This window comes from Palaemon carinicauda, chromosome 37 (assembly GCF_036898095.1).
Source record: "Palaemon carinicauda isolate YSFRI2023 chromosome 37, ASM3689809v2, whole genome shotgun sequence".
Classification (NCBI taxonomy): Eukaryota; Metazoa; Arthropoda; class Malacostraca; order Decapoda; family Palaemonidae; genus Palaemon; species Palaemon carinicauda.
Window position 1 is genome coordinate 56707447 of NC_090761.1, and position 18871 is coordinate 56726317.

At 46.8% G+C, this 18871-nt stretch overlaps 1 long non-coding RNA gene and 1 pseudogene across 1 annotated transcript in view; both read right to left on the reverse strand.

Moving 5' to 3' along the window:
• Positions 1-18871, reverse strand: part of LOC137629118 (uncharacterized) — a 51239-nt gene that overhangs the window by 23045 nt on the left and 9323 nt on the right. The window contains exon 2 of the long non-coding RNA XR_011041450.1: positions 6838-7058. This is a non-coding gene — a long non-coding RNA (uncharacterized lncRNA). The remainder of the gene's footprint in view (positions 1-6837; positions 7059-18871) is intronic.
• Positions 11323-11441, reverse strand: LOC137629879 (5S ribosomal RNA; annotated as a pseudogene).

Below are 18871 nucleotides of genomic sequence, written 5' to 3' on the forward strand. Positions count from 1 at the left end.
TCGCGAACGAAAGAGAAACACTTCGTGGAAGAGACTGGTCAGCCAGTGACCTAAAAGGGGCAATCCTCCGAAGAGGAGATCCTGCAGTTGCCCAGCCCCTTGAGCGAAACTGCAGGTGCGACCGCTCAGCACCAAGAGCATAGTCGCACGAAAAAAAGGCAAGAGAAGAACCCCCCAAAAGAGGAAAAGCTCAAGCCTGGACAGGAAAAAACTTCCCTCGGAAGGAAAGTTATCCGCCCAAGGAGGCAAGCCTCCTGACTGTTCTAAAATGAACTGGAGAGCTGTCCGTCGACACGGGAGTACTACCAGTAGAAGGAGACACGCCCCTGACGACAATACAAGGGGGAGGCAGCAACAGCCGAATCCCCAGGACTCAACCAGACAGCTCACACCGTTGCTATATTACAGAAACGAACTAGATCGGTAACTGTAAAAAAATAAAACAAATAATATTAGTACACATTCATTCCCCCGGGAAGGCTCCGAAGAGGAATCCCGAGGAAAAGGAACAAGAATTACACAATAGGCACGTGCCCTCACAACCACTTACACTCGCGGAAGGAGAGCTGTAACCAAAACAGAATTATAACAATTATAATTATGTAACTATGTAATTATGTAATTTAAAAATGAATGAACACTAAAGAAAAAAACGAAAACCCCGAAAGGAATCGTTCTACAAGCTGAAAAATTAACAACTACAATTAGATTCATAAACTAATTGAGACAAAATGTACGGCGTAGCAACCCCACCCACACGGGAAGGAAGCTACAAGGGCGTAGTAAAACATAGTAAAAGGGTGAACGACCTCAAGAGAGAGAGAGAGAGAAAGACCGAAGTCAAACTCGATCGCAACCCATAAAATTAGGCCGTGGTGGCCTAACTGCCGAGGCCTCCACGTAGATATCGTACACTACACACACACATCTGAAAAGGAAACTTACTTATTTCTATACTCAAATATATATACAAACATGAAAACATGTTTACATATATATTGAGTAAAAGAAAAGTAAGCGATTAAGTAAAGACAAAACAGACAATGGCTGCCAAGCGAGGACCAAGACAGAGACGTCTGTCACAGTCCGAGCCAAAAGTGAAAGTGAGTATTCACCTGTGTGTGAGGGGGAGGAGGGGTAGCTAGCTACCACTCCCCTACCCCCCCCGCTAACTAGCGCGGGGGTAATACACCCTCGTTAAATTCTAATGGCTCGCCATTTCAGCTACGCTAAAAGTAATACCCTTTGTAAATAGCGTGGTTTGTATTTCGGTTACGGAACAACTAAGTCTTTAGCTACTGTGCAGTGAGAAGAGGTAGAGGTAGTGGGAGATACCACATTGGATATCTCTGACACCACAAAGTCGACAATCGACAAAGGATCAACCTCTGTGGGCGGCGGCGATTGCTTGACAGCGGCACCCAATCGGATGTAGTCAAGTAATGCTTCCTTGGAGGGCAAACCCTCGAGCCCCAAGGAAGACCAAAGCTGAAAAAGATGGGTTAGAGGCAAATCCTCCCCCAGGGGGAGAGGTGGAGCTGCCTCGCTAGGGGAAGCAACCCCATCTCTCGAAACCCGAGTTCGGGAAACAGAACCACGGTTTACGCTACCACTCGACAGTGTCTCGAAAGAGACCGACCGAGTGGGAGCTTCGGAGGAGGTTTGAGCAACAGAAGAAGAGGCCTTGGGTTTTTCTCCTTTCAAAGAAACCTTCGAAGGAGAAATATCCCGTTTGGACTTCTTCCGTCACCGTGAAAACCTCTCCTACTGGGAGGTAGACCTCTCCCTGCACTCACTACACTTACTATCACTATCACACCGTTGACCTCTACAGGCAGGGCAAAGGGCGTGAGGGTCTGTCCGACCACCGACATGAATGTTCCACAGGGGCGGTCGGGTAATCCAGGGTAGGTGCGCATAATAGCATAGGCCAACTTCACACACAAAACTGTCAAAAAGAGAAAGCAAAAAAAGCATTAATGGCTGCCAAGAGCAGCGAGGATGACAGCGGACATGCCCGACTACCATCCGAGCCGAGAGCAAAGTGAGTTCAAGTACAGGTGTGTGGGGGGGGGGGGTAGCAAGCTACCCTCCCCTACCCCCTGCTAACTAGCGGTGTGGGTAGTAAACCCTCGTTAAATTTTAATGGCTTGTCATTTCAGCTACGCCCAAAAGTAATACCCCCTATCAAATAGCGTGGTTTGTATTTCAGTTACGGAACAAATACAAAATATGAGAGCACATTTTTAGAAAACTACAAAAACTTGGGGCACAAGTCACGGATACTATAAAAATAGGAACCATAAATGAGGGAAACTATCAAATTTAAGTATAAATGGAGAAAGCTATATAAATAGTAGAGGATTGTCTATTCATATCTGCGTATATGATATTATCATAAATAAGAATCACTTTTTGTCTATGCAATGTTTATTATCACTTGGAAGGTATCACATGACAATGATAATATCTGCAATGAAAGATAGCACGATGAGAAATAAAATGGCCTTTGCATGGGCAGTCAAAATAAATTCAATATGAAATTACACTGACTCCTAATAGCATATATGAGTCAGTTAATAAATTCACAATATACACAGCTAGCTAATGAACCATTTGCTGCTAGCATGTACTAGATAATAAAGTTTAGCTAAAGTCTATAGAGAATAATACTGTACCATATACGCGGCAAGCAAATGAGCTACCAAACTGAAACACCATTTGTTTACATTCTCACAAATGAGCGCCAATGTATAGACGACGCAATGCACATAAATGAAATAAGATCCTATAGTGCACATAAATGAAATAGGATCCTATAGTGCACATAAATGAAATAGGATCCTATAATGTACATAAATGAAATAGGATCATATGATAATTATAACATGTACAACAGATATGAATAGACAATCCTCTACCTCCTCCCAAGTTCTTTTGGGGGGAGTACTAATAAGGAAACTCATAAACAAAACTGAACATGTTAAAGCAATATATGAAAACTACTTTATAAAAGCATATTAACTATGTGGCTATGGAGCATAGCTGAATGAAAAATATAATATCATTAAGATAAATAAGAGGTAGAAAAGTATTGGTCTGCAAAAACGAATCAATACGTATTACAATCGTAGTCAGCCAAGTAGGCAGGCTTCTTGCTCAGCCTCTGAGGACGATCTGGAAGGGAACTTGGGGGAGCTTGAAAGAAATGACCAGGAGATACAACTCGACCTGTTAGGTAACACAAATCAAAACATGACACTAGAAGAAGTTTTTAGATTTGTAGAAAGAAAAGAAGCCGGTAAACGCTCAGCGTCTTTATTCACGGAATCCGCGAGCACCGATGCCTTAAGTTCGTACAAAAAATTTAACCGAACCAGGATTGTGAAACATGACTTAAATAAACCTGCTTCTGATGTGAGATGCTCTTATTGTTGTAAAAATAGGCATGGCAAAAGGGCCCCTGCAAGTTTCAGAAAATCAGAATGCCCTGCATTTGATAAAACATGCCTTTCTTGCAATAAATTACACCATTTTGGTTCAGTTTGCAGGAAGAAATCACCTCAAGCAAGTGGAATACAATCATATGCTGCAATCCAACCTGAAGATAATGCTGTGTTTAATGAACTTTGTTCTGTCACCACATATCATAACAACTCGTCCATTACACTTGATCGCCATCAGTATGACGCTATGTCAAAATCATGGATTAAAAGGCACTCTGGGCCCCAACCATTCATTAACCTCAAAATATCCACTTCCACAGAAGACTCTTCCCACTTCGGCTTCAAACTTCACGCTCCACCGAAAGCAGCAGAGGCTCGAGTAATGGCAGACACAGGCTGTCAGAGTTGTCTGGCAGGTATCCATGCTCTGAATAAACTTCACATCAAGCATTCTGATCTGATTCCAGTTAATATCTCCATGAAAGCTGCCAACAGTAAAGGCATAAATATTCTAGGAGCCGTTATCCTTCGCTTTACAGGTACCAACAACAGGGGTAAATTGGTTGAAACCAGACAAATCACCTATGTCACCGACAACTCTGACAAGATTTACTTGAGCAAAGAGGGATGCATCGCCTTAGGTATAATCTCTTCCACCTTCCCCTGCATTGGCGAAGCGACACAGGAAACATCATCGACTAATATTCAGACAGAGGAATGCTCGTGCCCCAAGAGACAACTCCCCCCACCACCACCCCAAAAGCTACCATTCGCTGCAACGGAGGCTAATAGAGAGAATTTGCAGAAGTTCCTCCTAGAGCACTACGCATCCAGCACTTTTAATACATGTGAACACCAAAAGCTACCCATGATGTCAGGTCCCACGTTAAAATTAATGATTGATCCACATGCTGAACCAGTAGCAGTACATACCCCTATACCAGTTCCCCTTCACTGGCAGGATGAGGTAAAACAAGGACTGGACCAAGATGTGAACCTAGGAGTCCTCGAACAGGTGCCCATAGGCGAGCTTGTCACATGGATGAGCTGTATGGTAGTTTGCGCCAAGAAGAATGGTAAACCACGTCGCACAGTAGATCTGCAAGCCCTCAACCTCCATGCCACTTGAGAAACACACCACACACCATCCCCTTTCCATCAAGCTCGTGCAGTGCCAGCAGGTAAACGTAAAACTGTCATAGATGCCTGAAATGGATACCACAGCGTACCCCTACGGCCTGAAGACCGTCACCTAACAACATTCATCACACCATGGGGCCGCTAGAGGTATTGCACGGCCCCACAAGGATACATAGCTTCTGGTGACAGCTATTCTAGACGATACGACGAACTGATTGGTCATATCCCGAACAAAACCAAGTGCATCGATGACACGTTGCTCTGGGCAGACAACATAGAGGAGAGTTTCTTCCAGACAGTACAATGGTTAGATATTTGTGGTCATAATGGTATCATTCTAAATCCTGACAAGTTTTTTTTTTTCAGCTAACACTGTCCAGTTTGCGGGGTTTGAAATCACACCGGATTGCGTCCGGCCATGTGAGAAATATTTGTCTGCAATACGCGATTTCCCCACACCAAAAAACATAACCGACGTGCGCTCCTGGTTTGGCCTCATCAATCAAGTCTCTTATGCCTTCTCTATGACCAAACGCATGACCCCGTTTCGTAACTTTTTGCGCCCTGGCAACCCTTTCTGTTGGGACAGACACATGGACACCCTTTTTGAGGAATCTAAAGATCACATAATCGACGAAATCAAGAGGGGCGTCCAGATCCACGATAAAGAAAAACCAACATGCCTTGCTACCGACTGGTCCAAATCAGGCATTGGGTTCTGGCTCACCTAAAAACACTGCCTGTGCACACCAACCCGGCCATTTTGCTGCAAATCTGGCAGGAAAACCACCTTAATTGGGAGTAGATTCACGCACCCAGCAGAGTCCCGCTATGCACCCATTGAAGGAGAGGCCTTGGCTGTAGTGGAAGCCCTCAACAAAACCAGATTCTTCGTCCTTGGATGCCCTAGCTTGTTCATCGCGGTGGACCACAAGCCCCTACTTAAAATTTTTGATGATCGATCTTTTGAAGACATCTCCAACGCTCGCCTTCGAAACTTGAAAGAAAAGACACTTCGATACCGCTTCGAAATGGTCCATGTTCCTGGCGCGAAACACAAAGCAGCCTACACGCTCTCACGGCATCCCACGGGCAATGGTCCCCCAATGAAAATACGTTTGCAGGACGACATAGCATCCATGCATTCCTGCAGTGATGAGATAAAGGATGATATCGACTCTGCCCTGCAGTGTGCACATGCTACATCCCTGCAAACCCTTGGCTCAGTGACGTGGGACAATGTTCAAACTGCAACTAACAGCTGCCCGGACTTTCAACATCTGATCTCACTGATCGAAAATGGCATCTCCGAGGCTAAGAATGACGTACCACCGCATCTCCACGAATACCATAAGTTCCACCACAAATTGTATACTGTAGACAGTGTAGTCATCTACAAGGACAGAATTGTGATCTCCCCGCCCTTCGTAAACAAGTACTCCAAGCCCTTCATGCGACTCACCAGGGAATCACCTTGATGACAGCACGAGCAGATTCGTCTGTATTTTGGCCCGGCATTTCTAAAAATCTCCAAGACACACGTATGAACTGTTATCACTGTAACTGCATCGCATCTTCCCAACGCAGCGAGTAAATGAGCTACCAAACTGAAACACCATTTGTTTACATTCTCACAAATGAGCGCCAATGTATAGACGCCGCAATGCACATAAATGAAATAAGATCCTATAGTGCACATAAATGAAATAGGATCCTATAATGTACATAAATGAAATAGGATCATACAATAATTATAACATGTACAACAGATATGAATAGACAATCCTCTAAATAGGAGTATGAAGAAAACTATAACAAATGGAACATGAATGAAAAACTAAAAAATATGGAGCGCAAATGATGGAAATTACACCAATGGGGATAAAAAGGGAGTAAACTACAAAAATTAGGAGTAGAAATAAAGGAAACTACAAAAATTAGGAGTAGAAATAAAGGAAACTACAAAAATTAGGAGTAGAAATAAAGGAAACTACAATAACATAGAGCATAAAGGAAGAAAGCTACAAAACAGAGACAAGAATGGAGGAAACCACACAAATAGGGATCATAAATGAATGAAACTCCAAAAACAGGAAGCTTAAACAAAGAAAACAACAAAAATTGGGAGCTTAAATAAAACAAACTTCAGAAATATGTAGATAAAATCAAAACTCCAAAAATAAAGAGCATAAATGAAGGTACAGTAACCATAAAAACATGAAGCATAAATGAACCTTTTCAGCTTTCTCACCTGCTGCCATAAAATGCCATTCTCTTGCTCTTCTGATTAGTCCTTGAGCTCACTCTTGTATATCCTAGTGTCTACTTCCACAAGATATTCCTCCAAGTTAGTCCATTATGGATTGGATTTATGGGATTTGAGCCATATGGCCTGTCGCTGGTCCAGTTCTTGTTAACTACCCTCTTTCAATTGTTCCGTTCTTAGGCTCATTACCAAGGGCATACTCACATCTGTAAAAACAAACATCCGGGCTTAAATTAATATACAAACATAGGAACTACTTTTATTGTAAGCATTTGAAACTTAAAAAAGAAACAGGTAGTGTTTTAGTAAGCACTTTAAAATCAATACTACCTAACATGGTGTCAAGTACTCTAAAATAGGAACAAATTATAACAGAATATCTTTCTTTCTGACATCCCCCTTACAAGCAGAGGTTACTTCAATATTGTTGGAGTACACAGCATTATTAGAAAATTGATGTTAAATATATGGGACTATTCTTTATTACGTAAATCATAAATATTACCTGAATGATGTTTAATTTCTACTTTACAATTGCTGAGGATCTATTTCTAGCATGAAATCAATATTTATTCTGAAGCAGCAAATAGGCTGTAATAAGCTAAGATTGGGGTAAAACTGAGCTTACCTATACAAATATTTAACTCACTTTCATATATTAATCATACCTCTCTTCACGAAAGAATCTGCTTGCGAATATTTTTATGACTCACTCTGCGAAAACTGTTTCATTTTGAGAAAAGAGATTTGCCAGCCAGGACGAGAATAAAATTGTAGGCCAACAAAAAGAGTTGAAGTTGAAGAAAATGAGTTTAGACAATAGAACATGTAGCTGTAGTCTATATCGGGTAACTATAATGGTACAGTACATATGGTACTGTACATTTTGTATATGTACAGTATTGTACTGTATGTATTGTATTATTTTCCATTTATTGTTACATTAAGTTGTAATAACAACTTAATTTAGAGGTGTTAACGGTTAGCTTAGGTATATTGAATGGTTCAAATGTATTTGGCTATACAGTATTTCATTGTGATTATACTGTACCTCTATTATAAGACACAATTAAAAACAATAATCATGGATAAGTCCAAAACGGCACAAAGGGAAATTAGAAAGGAAACCTTGAAGAAGTCTGTACCCTGACTGTATTAATATTTGCATCATAAACATAAGAAAATATATTAAAAACATAAGGATAGGTTTCCCTCAATAAACACTGGGTGACATAAAACTGCCAAAGATCAATGCAAAACTCTCATACAACAGTGTCTAACTAAAGTTTCTTAAAGGAAAGAACCCAGCAAGGGGATGACTGTTACCTAGTGTGTGTACACAGGGGATGGTACTAGAGGATCTTAGTAGAATCCCATTACCTTATAGCTGCACTCCAGTTAAGAGTTTTTAAATTGCCATCAGTTCCCTTTGACGTGTTTCTAGCTTCCCTAACAACACCCTTTGCAATTTTAGCCTCATTTATATGAGGAAATTTATTGGGCCAGCCCTTCTAGTTGCTATATGAATTCTGTCTAGTTAAAGTACTTCAAGATATGAAAAATTAGTGTTTTTACAGTATTAAAAATGACAAATTCGAAGATAATTTGTATTTTTCCTAACCATACAAACCTTAGCTATTTACAGAGGGGGGGGGGGGGTTTACCTTTTAGCGCAGCTGAAATGGCGAGCCATTAGAATTTAACGAGGGTGTATTACCCCCGCGCTAGTTAGCGGGAGGGTAAGGGAGTGGTAGCTAGGTACCCCTCCCCCCCCCTCACACACAGATGAATGCTCACTTTCACTTAGATGTAGGACTTGTCTTGGGGGACAGGGCTGGCGGGCAAATATGTGTAAACAGCTAAGGTTTGTATGGTTAGGAAAAATACAAATTATCTTCGAATTTGTCATTTGTTCCGTAACCGAAATACAAACCACGCTATTTACAGAGGGTGACTTACCCCTTAGGTAGGGTGCAAAGTCCCCACCCATACTGGCTTTGGCTTTACCCGGGGACTCAGAATCCGAGTGAGTTGCACTCGAGAAAAGGAGTCCCTGCACCTCACAAGTTCCTTGCTCCGCAAGGAACCATGTGGCCTACGTAAGCTTGTGTGTGAAGGAAGAAGTGTGACCCGTCCTAGGCAGTTGACCTGGAGTTCCAGAAGGAACTCTGGGTTAGGACGTTCCCAATACCCCCTCGTCAGGGTATGGGGGACGCGACAGTATTGACTCAATACTCGGAACACAAGGAAGCATGGTTTACCTGCAGAGGTTCGAGGTCAGCTATGCAAAGACCAGGATGCTGCTTCCCCGTAGAGGGGATAATGAAGAAAGAAGTAAGAGCCAGACATACTTCTTTCGTTCATGCAGACTAAAACCTGATAACAATGCCCTCAACCTTCTGCTACCTGTCCAAAAAGGAGCCTGAGGTTAGACCAGCTGTTGTGTAGCCACCACAGAGCGATAGAAAACGTATCGAGACTCCTGTGGGTCACGCCCTGCAGGAAGCGGGCTGCGAAGGTCATTAGACGCTTCCAGACTCCAGCTTGTAGCACCTGCGTCACAGAGTAGTATTACTCGAAGGCGAGGGACGTTGCGATGTATCCAACATCGTGCTGTAGGGCGACGTAACGGGGGAGGGTCTGGAGACAGGTCGAGATGAATGTCCTTGAGTCCGGGCTGAAGAGGTATACTGGTGACTCTCCCCCGTGTCCTCCTTGTGCTCCCAAATCGGCTGCAACTGAGGACAAACTGCAGCTGTTCCCAAAGCTAACCTCTCGATTCCTTTACTGGCAAGAAAGAGAAGGTCTTGGGACATCAGATACAGAATGGAGACTCGAAATCTTGAATAAATTGGACCGAAGGGCCGGGACCCCCAGATTCTGAGTCTAGCCAACAACTCAGGAGCGAACCTGAATGTTGCCTTCCCCTCTTCCTTAGAAAGGGGGGAGTCGTAAGAGACCAAGAAGATTGCTTACACACTGGCCGTGGCCAGAGTGAGCAGGAGACCCAAGGCGGAATACAATCCGAGGCCTGTCGTAAAGGGTCTTGCGAAGATCTCTTAAAGGACTAAAAGTCCGAGCCATGCTCCAAGTTGGAGGTCTTCCTCCGACTAGGGCAGGGACAATCGTAGCTTCGCATGAGCGAGGATAGATCCAACGGGCAGGAAAAAGTTATTCCTTTAAGCCTGAAGGTCAGGGAAAGGCTGAGCGACAGGCTTCATTGCCGAGAGCGGAAAGGAGTTTCCTCCCGCCGAAAGGCAATAAGACCGTTATTGCTGGAGAAGAGGCCTCAAAGGAAGAGGTATATCTCCCACGGCACCAACCACCTTAGACTCTTCACTTTGCCTGGAAGACCCCTGCGGATGACTATCGCAGATGACGCGACTGTAGCGGGTTGTCTCTTCTTGAAGAGGAGGCGTAGTGTCTCCAGGCATGAAGCCGAAGCGACGCCCCGGTTCGGGAGAGATGTCGCAGTGTGGTTGCTTGAGTAGTCTGCGCTGTGGGAGAAGCTCTCCCGGGAGTTCCGTCAGGGGAAGCAGAGGGTCCAGAAACCGTTCTGCGCATAGTCCCAGTGGAGCTCTCCCATTGAAAGGTTGACAGACAACCTGGTCTTGTTGAGACCCATTGTCCACAGACAAAAAGGAGGGAAGACGCAGGCGTCGAAGTTGTCCCACCATCACCGGAATGCATCTTGCCAGAGTCTCGGGGTCTGAGACTGGGAGGAAGAACAGCGGAAGCTTGAGGTTCCAAGCTGTCGCGATCAGGTCCCCCAGACCAGTACTTGCTGGTTACCCAAGGTCAAAGACCCCCAGGTACACTCTCTCTACGAGGCTCTGCTCGGATAGTCGGAGAGAACATTCCCCTGCCTGGAATGAGAGAGCCGATGGTGGTATTGAGAGAATCTCAATCATCCCAGTATCTCTACTGCAAGATGTGAAGGTGTGAAAATGCGTCCCCTGCTGGTTAGAATATGCCAGAATCATGAAGTCGACGCGCACGGAGCGACTCGGCAGGAGCTGTAGGATCTGTAGAGGGGCCAGACTAAGGCCCCTAAGCCTGCCTGACTGATGGAGAGGTATCCTTCAGGTCTTGACCATAGGCCTGGACCGGAACATGCCCCCCCTTTCCTTTGACGAGTCCGAGAACAGCATCAAGAATGTGGGGAAAGGACGAGAATATCCACTACCATCAAGAGGTTCCATAGGTCAACACCCATTGCAGGTCTAATAGTTCCGCTGGTCCCATAGGGGCCAGGAAGTCCGGTTAAACATTGCCTGAAGCCACCGGAACTTGGACCGCCCCACATGGAACTTATCCTGAGGCGACCGTTCGGACTATAGACGGGTCAATGAGGAAAGGAGAACTAGGAAACGTTCCAAGGTAGTGCTGAAAGCTCTGCTTGACTGAGAACAGGTACTGCGACTCTCCTCAGTCTTGCCACAGTCAACTGAAAGGAAGGCTCGGAGGATGTGGTAACAGAATCTGGCGTCCCCAGGTGGTCACCCATCCAAGTACCGACCAGAACCGACGTTGCTTAACCTCGCTGGACGGACGAGAAGCGGGGTTTCCAACGTGGTAAGGCCGTTGACTCAATATCATGGCCAGATACTCCAGATGTTGAGGCAGAGGAAGAGAAGGCTCCAAGAAAAATACCATGAGCCCACACTCATGGTAAGCATCCGGAAGCTTGTCCCGGCGCTGAAGAAGGTCGAACCCGAGCCTACCGGAGTTGACCAGCCCTCCAAACAGCAGAGGAGGTGTTAGCCTGCACCTGAGCGGCCAAGAGGAAGGCAGGGAGAATTCTCTGGGGAAACAAACCTGCTATGCCACGGCGGGATAGCCATACTGCATCATAGCAGGAATACTTGCAGTCTAGGCTGAATTCCACGAGCTCCCTGGAAGATGGATGGAATGGAAACTGAAAGTACCCGTCCTTCCGATCCAGGGTTTAAGGAGTCCTGTCGCCTCGTTACCAGTCTGATCGATTCTGCTGGTCTACGCTGGCCGAAGTTTGTTTGACAAACTTGATCAGGGCTGAGAGGTCGACTACGGACATCCCCTCTCAGATCCTTCCTTACAAGAAAGGAACGACTGAAGAGGCCGGGGGTGAAGCCGTCGATGATCCTAAGGAAGACCTTCGCCTAAGGTATGGATCATTCTGCCCAACCGGGCAACTCTTGCTGACGCTATGGCATAGAGGTTCAGAGACACTGAATTCGCTGACAGAGACGGCAGGCGCGATATCCTTGGCTGATCACAGAGATTGTGCAGGAATGGGCATCGGGAAGCTGTCATTCGGATGAGTAACCTTAAGCATCCTCCCAGCGAAAAACCTGCAATCCTAGAGTTCGTGAACTCTGCCGCTCCTTTTAGGACTATGCCCCCCCGGGGGAGCCTCCCGTGCCATCTGTTCCTGACAGGAGGAAACTGCAATTGGACACCTTGTCCCAGTTGTCGTAGCCGATAACTTAGGCCGACGTGGTTGAAAGAAAAGGGCGCTGGAGCCCTGCAGAGTCTGGAAGAAAGCGCCTTGGAGGAGTGAAAACGGAAGTCGATTTCCTCCGCACAGCCGCTGTCTAAGTCTCTGTCCTTGGGCACAAACAAACTCTTCTCAAGGATGGAAGGGTGTCTGAGGTCGTCGACCTCCACAGATGAGACACCCGAAGGAAGCCCTCAGTCAGCGCGTCCAGATGGTACAACATCGAGCTTGTCCGCAAGTTAGATACTTAACGACGAAAGGCCAAGGTGCCTGAGCTCGAGAGGAGGAAAGTACCCATGATCTTCCTGTAGCTTCCTTGAACCAAACCTCGGGCCGTAACCGAGGAGGGAAAGGACCTGGTAAACTCCCAGAGGAAGGGGTAAGCAGTCACCCCTTGTCCGATGGAGAAATCTCGAACGGAAAGCCCCCCCGCCAAAAATCCTTCCAGGGAATGACGGGGAAGGGCTAACCCAGGTTCAGGAAAGAGGAGTGTTGCTCAGATCTCCCTGAAGTTTCTCCTATTCTTGCAAGTGCCATGCTCTGCGTTTACGGGGTGAGGCCGTGTTCTGGAAATAAGCTCCAGAAGAACTCGCCAGGCTGGCCATGCTGCGAAAACCCCATTGGGAATCGTGGTCGCAATCGCCCTGGAGCTCGCGCGACGGTAATTCAAAGATTTGCGCGTGGGCGAACGTGGAAGCGCCCATGCGCGGTAACGCAGGAACGCAAACGAAGGTGAGCGAAGGAGCGCAGAAGGAGGGCGAGCGTGGTAGGAAGGGCGAGCGTGGTAGGAAGGGCGAAAGCTGGTGGTCGGCGAGCGATAACCCATAGACGAGCAATGGATACTGCAAGAAATAAGCCGACGTTTGTGCGAAGAAACACTGTAGGTTCGAGCGACGGAACACCGTCGGTTCGCGCGACGGAATACCGTCGGTTCGCGCGACAGAACACCGTCCGTCCACGCGGCGGAAAACCGTCCGTCCGCGCGATGGAAAACCGTCCGTCCGCGCGATGGAAAACCGTCGGTTCGCGCGCGGGCGAACATTGGAGAGCATGGGCGCGGACGCGCATGAGCGTAGACGTGCAGGCACGTGGGCGTGTGGGCGCGCAGGCGAATGATCGCGCGGGGCGCACAGGCAAGCGGTCGCGCAGGTGAGCGGTCGCGCGGGCGCGCAGGCGAACGGTCGCGCGGGCGCGCAGGCGAACGGTCGCGCGGGCGCGCAGGCGAACGGTCGCGCAGGCGAACGGTCGCGCGGGGCGCGCAGGCGAACGGTCGCGCGGGCGAACGGTCGCGGTCGCGCAGGCGAACGGTCGCGTGGGCGAGCGGTCGCGAGGGTGGGCAGGTGAATGAGCGCGAGTCCGAGGCGGCGAACGCAAGCGTTAGCGCGATGGCGAGGAAACGCGCTGCCGTGTGGGCGAGGAAGACCGCTGGCGATATGGATCAACAGGCGATCGGTGGTGAGGTGGTGAGCTGGTGAGCGCTAATGCGCAGGTTGGCGATGGCGCGTTGTGGCATGCCGACGCGATGGCGAGCAGCATGCGCAGGTGAGCGACCGTGCGATGGCGAGCAGCATACGAAGGTGAGCGATCGCGAGCAGCATGCGCAGGTGGGCGATCGCGCGCAGGTGGGCGATCGCGCGATGGTGATCAGCATGCGCAGGGTCGCGCGATAGTGATCAGCATGCCAGGGTCGCGCGATGGCGATCAGCATGCGCAGGTGGGCGGTCACGCGATGGCGAGCAGCATCCGCAGGTGGCCGATCGCGCGATGGCGAGCAGCATCCGCAGTTGAGGGTTGCGCGATGGCGAGCAGCATCCGCAGTTGAGGGTCGCGCGATGGCGAGCAGCATCCGCAGGTAGGCGATCGCGCAATGGCGATCAGCATGCGCAGGGTCGCGCAATGGCGATCAGCATGCGCAGGTGGGCGGTCACGCGATGGCGATCAGCATTCGCAGGTGTGCGGTCGCGCGATGGCGATCAGCATTCGCAGGTGTGCGGTCGCGCGATGGCGATCAGCATTCGCAGGTGTGCGGTCGCGCGATGGCGATCAGCATTCGCAGGTGTGCGGTCGCGCGATGGCGATCAGCATCCACAGGTAGGCGGTCGCGCGATGGCGAGCAGCATCCGCAGGTAGGCGATCGCGCGATGGCGAGCAGCATCCGCAGTTGAGGGTCGCGCGATGGCGAGCAGCATCCGCAGTTGAGGGTCGCGCGATGGCGAGCAGCATCCGCAGGTAGGCGATCGCGCGATGGTGAGCAGCATGCGCAGGTGAGCTAGTAGCTGGCGAACCATGTTCCTTCAGAAGTGTTGGAGAACGTTGGCGTGCCGGCTATAACACACGCGGGCGATCCGGAGATCGCCGAGAGACAGGTAATCGCTGGCGAGCTGATGATCGCTGATGAGCAGAAGGCAACGCGTGGAAGCCTGCTCATAGAAAAAGAGTTCTTGACCCCGACCTGAACCGAAGTTCTAGATCGCGAGGGCGAACGTGGGCGCACAGGGCGCGTAACAGGAACCAACAGGAACAGCAGGGATGATCATCATGAGAGCGCTGATGAGCAGGAGAGCGCCTGTGCGCTAACACTGAGCAGGAGCAGGAGAGAACACAGCAGAAGGGCGCGCAGGGGAACCCTGACACGCAAGGGAAGAACCCCCGTGGCAGGCAACCCTTTGCCCCGAGGGGATCGTTGTCCGCCGGGAGACTGATGTCCGTCGGAAGACCGTTGTCGGACGGTGGGCCTTACGGCGAGGGAGGCCAACAGCAACAGAAGAATCCTCCGAAGAGGAGTCTCTATGAGTGTACTCTCTCGCGAATGAAAGAGAAACACTTCGTAGAAGAGACTGGTCAGCCAGTGACCTAAAAGGAGCAATCCTCCGAAGAGGAGCTCCTGCAGTTGCCCAGCCCCTTGAGCGAAACTGCAGGTGTGATCGCTCAGCACCAAGAGCATAGTCGCACGAAAAAAAGGAAAGAGAAGAACCCCCCAAAAGGGGAAAAACTCAAGCCTGGACAGGAAAAACTTCCCTCGGAAGGAAAGTTACCCGCCCAAGGAGGCAAGCCTCCTGAGAGTTCTAAAATGAACTGGAGAGCTGTCCGTCATCACGGGAGTACTTCCAGTAGAAGGAGACACACCCCTGACGAAAATACAAGGGGAGAGACAGCAACAGCCGAATCCCCAGGACTTAACAAGACAGCTCACACCGTTGCCATCGAAACGAACTAGATCGGTAACTGTAAAAGAATAAAACAAATAACATTAGTACACATTCATTCCCCCGGGAAGGCTCCGAAGAGGAATCCCGAGGGAAAGGAAACAAGAATTACACAACAGGCACGTGCCCTCACAACCACTTACACTCACGGAAGGAGAGCTGTAACCAAAACAGAATTATAACAATTATAATTATGTAACTATGTAATTATGTAATTTAAAAAAAAAAAAAAAAACTACAATTAGATTCATAAACTAATTGAGACAAACGTACGGCGTAGCAACCCCCCACGCGGAAAGGAAGCTACAAGGGCGTAGTAACACGTAGTAAAAGGGTGAACGACCTCGAGAGAGAGAGAGAGAGAGAAAGACATAAGTCAAATTCGATCGCCACCCATAAAATTACGCCGTGGTGGCCTAACTGCCGAGGACTCCACGTAGATATCGTACACTACACACACAACTCTGAAAAGGAAACTTACTGATTTCTATACTCAAATATATATACAAACATGAAAACATGTTTACATATATATTGAGTAAATGAAAAGTAAGCGATTAAGTAAAGACAAAACAAACAATGGCTGCCAAGAGAGGACCAAGACAGAGACGTCTGTCACAGTCCGAGCCAAAAGTGAAAGTGAGCATTCATCTGTGTGTGAGTGGGGGGAGGGATAGCTAGCTACCACTCCCCTAACCCCCCCGCTAACTAGCGCGGGGGTAATACACCCTCGTTAAATTCTAATGGCTCGCCATTTCAGCTGCGCTAAAAGGTAAACCCCCCCCCCCCCCCCTCTGTAAATAGCGTGGTTTGTATTTCGGTTACGGAACAAACCAAAATTTTAAGGAATTCAGATAAAACATGTAAGATAGAAGATAGTCTAGTAACATATGATGCCTGCCACCCAAGTATGGAAACATTTAGCAGAAACATTCCTGATGGAGGGTGAATTTGGTCTTGCTGCAGCATCAAAGGATAATGACAATATGGGAAAACAAAACAAGAGTGTAATTGCATAAACTTAAAAGCTTCGATGGTTTTAAGAGACCACCAAAAAATTATAATTGCATAACCACAACAGTTGAATGTGTTCAAGAGGCCATCAAACCAGAATCATTCAAAAAATCAAGGGATAAGGCAATGCAATTCAGTGGTCTACCAAAGCTTCATATTCTATTCAAATGTAAGCCACAGGGGTTCCCCCAAATGTAGATGGCGATGATAGACATTCTACAAAACAAGATGGCAATATCAATAAAGAACTTTGTTACAATATATGAGAGGAAGAATATTAAAAATAAACAGTATCTCAAAACTGAAAAAATAAAAAAACATCCAAAACTATTGTGCACCCACTTAACTGTTTTAGCTCAAGATTCTGAAATATTACCATATAGCTTATTCTATAATTTGGTCTGAGCTGGAATAAAACTTCTAGAAAATTGTTGTATTGAGATTCACAAAAGGAAAGGCAAGATTCTTAAGAATTACAGCACATGTATTAATGTATGGTTGATGGTCTACTCTGGGAAGATTTATTTGAATGTAATAATGATACCACTAATGAATTCTTTTATAAAGCAAATAAACAACAATGGTACTGAAGGCTGTGGTTTACTATATAGATTATTGCATAAACTGTATATGCATCCTTTATATTTCCTGAATATTGTCTGCTACAAACACATGCGCATGAGTTGCACTGTATGCACTATGTGTATGCCCAAAATCACTCCTGTATATAACCTTGTTGCTATATGGAATAAAACAACCTATGCCAATGTTATTTCTTCATCCCTGCAATCATCTGTCTTCTCCTACAAGGCATCATCTCATACTAAATTTATACGTAAACAATGTTCATGTTTTGGAAATAATGAGAAAATTGTTTAATAAAGCACTGTGGCTTATACAATTGTCAAAGGGACTAAAGTTGAGAAAATATTGACGATTATCTCACATGTTTAACCTATGTTCCGTAGCCTACCCATTTATGATGAGCTATGTACACAATCACCTGTCACAGGTAAGGGAGGACTGGCACTGAGTGATTTAGGTTTTTGTGCGAGGCTTAGGAGGACACTGCTCTTATAATTCATGGCCTCCAGAGACAGGTATATACCACGGAACTATCGGTTACGTCAGGTTAGGTTAACAAAACTAGATGAAAAGGAAGGTTAGGCTAGTATACAACCCTGTAGGCCTTATTACCATTCAAAAATAAACTTTGAAAACATAGCACTAAATTCAGTTTCTCAATATATCTAGCAATATCCCCTGCAATCATAAAATTTTTTCTATTACTTTACCATAGTGATGCTTTGGAACAAACATGATAAAATGTCTATAAAGGTCTTATAGAGAGAAGGGTTTCCTGCTGTACAGCACCAGACAGAGAGTCCTTAAAGTAACTGTAGGAAGGGATAATTTGGAGTTTTTATGGAGGTATTTTTGCTTTTTTAGGTGGTTTGTATTTATATTTGTATAAAATGACAAATTCGAAGATAATTTGTATTTTTCCTAACCATACAAACCTTAGCTATTTACATTGGGTTTACCTTTTAGCGCAGCTGAAATGGCGAGCCATTAGAATTTAACGAGGGTGTATTACCCCCGCGCTAGTTAGCGGGGGGGGGGGGGGGTAGGGGAGTGGTAGCTAGCTACCCCTCCCCCCCTCACACACAGATAAATGCTCACTTTCACTTAGAGGTAGGACTTGTCTTGGGGGACAGGGCTGGCGGGCAAATATGTGTAAATAGCTAAAGTTTGTATGGTTAGGAAAAATACAAATTATCTTCGAATTTGTCATTTGTTCCGTAACCGAAATACAAACCACGCTATTTACATTGGGTGACTTACCCATTAGGTAGGGTGGAAAGTCCCCAGCCATACTGGCTTTGGCTTTACCCGGGGACTCAGAATCCGAGTGAGTCGCACTCGAGAAAAGGAGTCCCTGCACCTAACAAGTTCCTTGCTCCGCAAGGAGCCGTGTGGCCTATATAAGCTTGTGTGTGAAGGAAGAGGTGTGACCCATCCTAGGCAGTTGACCTGGAGTTCCAGAAGGAACTCTGGGTTAGGACGTTCCCAATACCACCTCGTCAGGGTATGGGGGACGCGACAGTATTGACTCAATACTCGGAACACAAGGAAGCATGGTTTACCTGCAGAGGTTCGAGGTCAGCTATGCAGAGACCAGGATGCTGCTTCCCCGTAGAGGGGACGATGAAGAAAGAAATAAGGGCCAGACATACTTCTTTCGTTCATGCAGACTAAAACCTGATAACAATGCCCTCAACCTTCTGCTACCTGTCCAAAAAGGAGCCTGAGGTTAGAC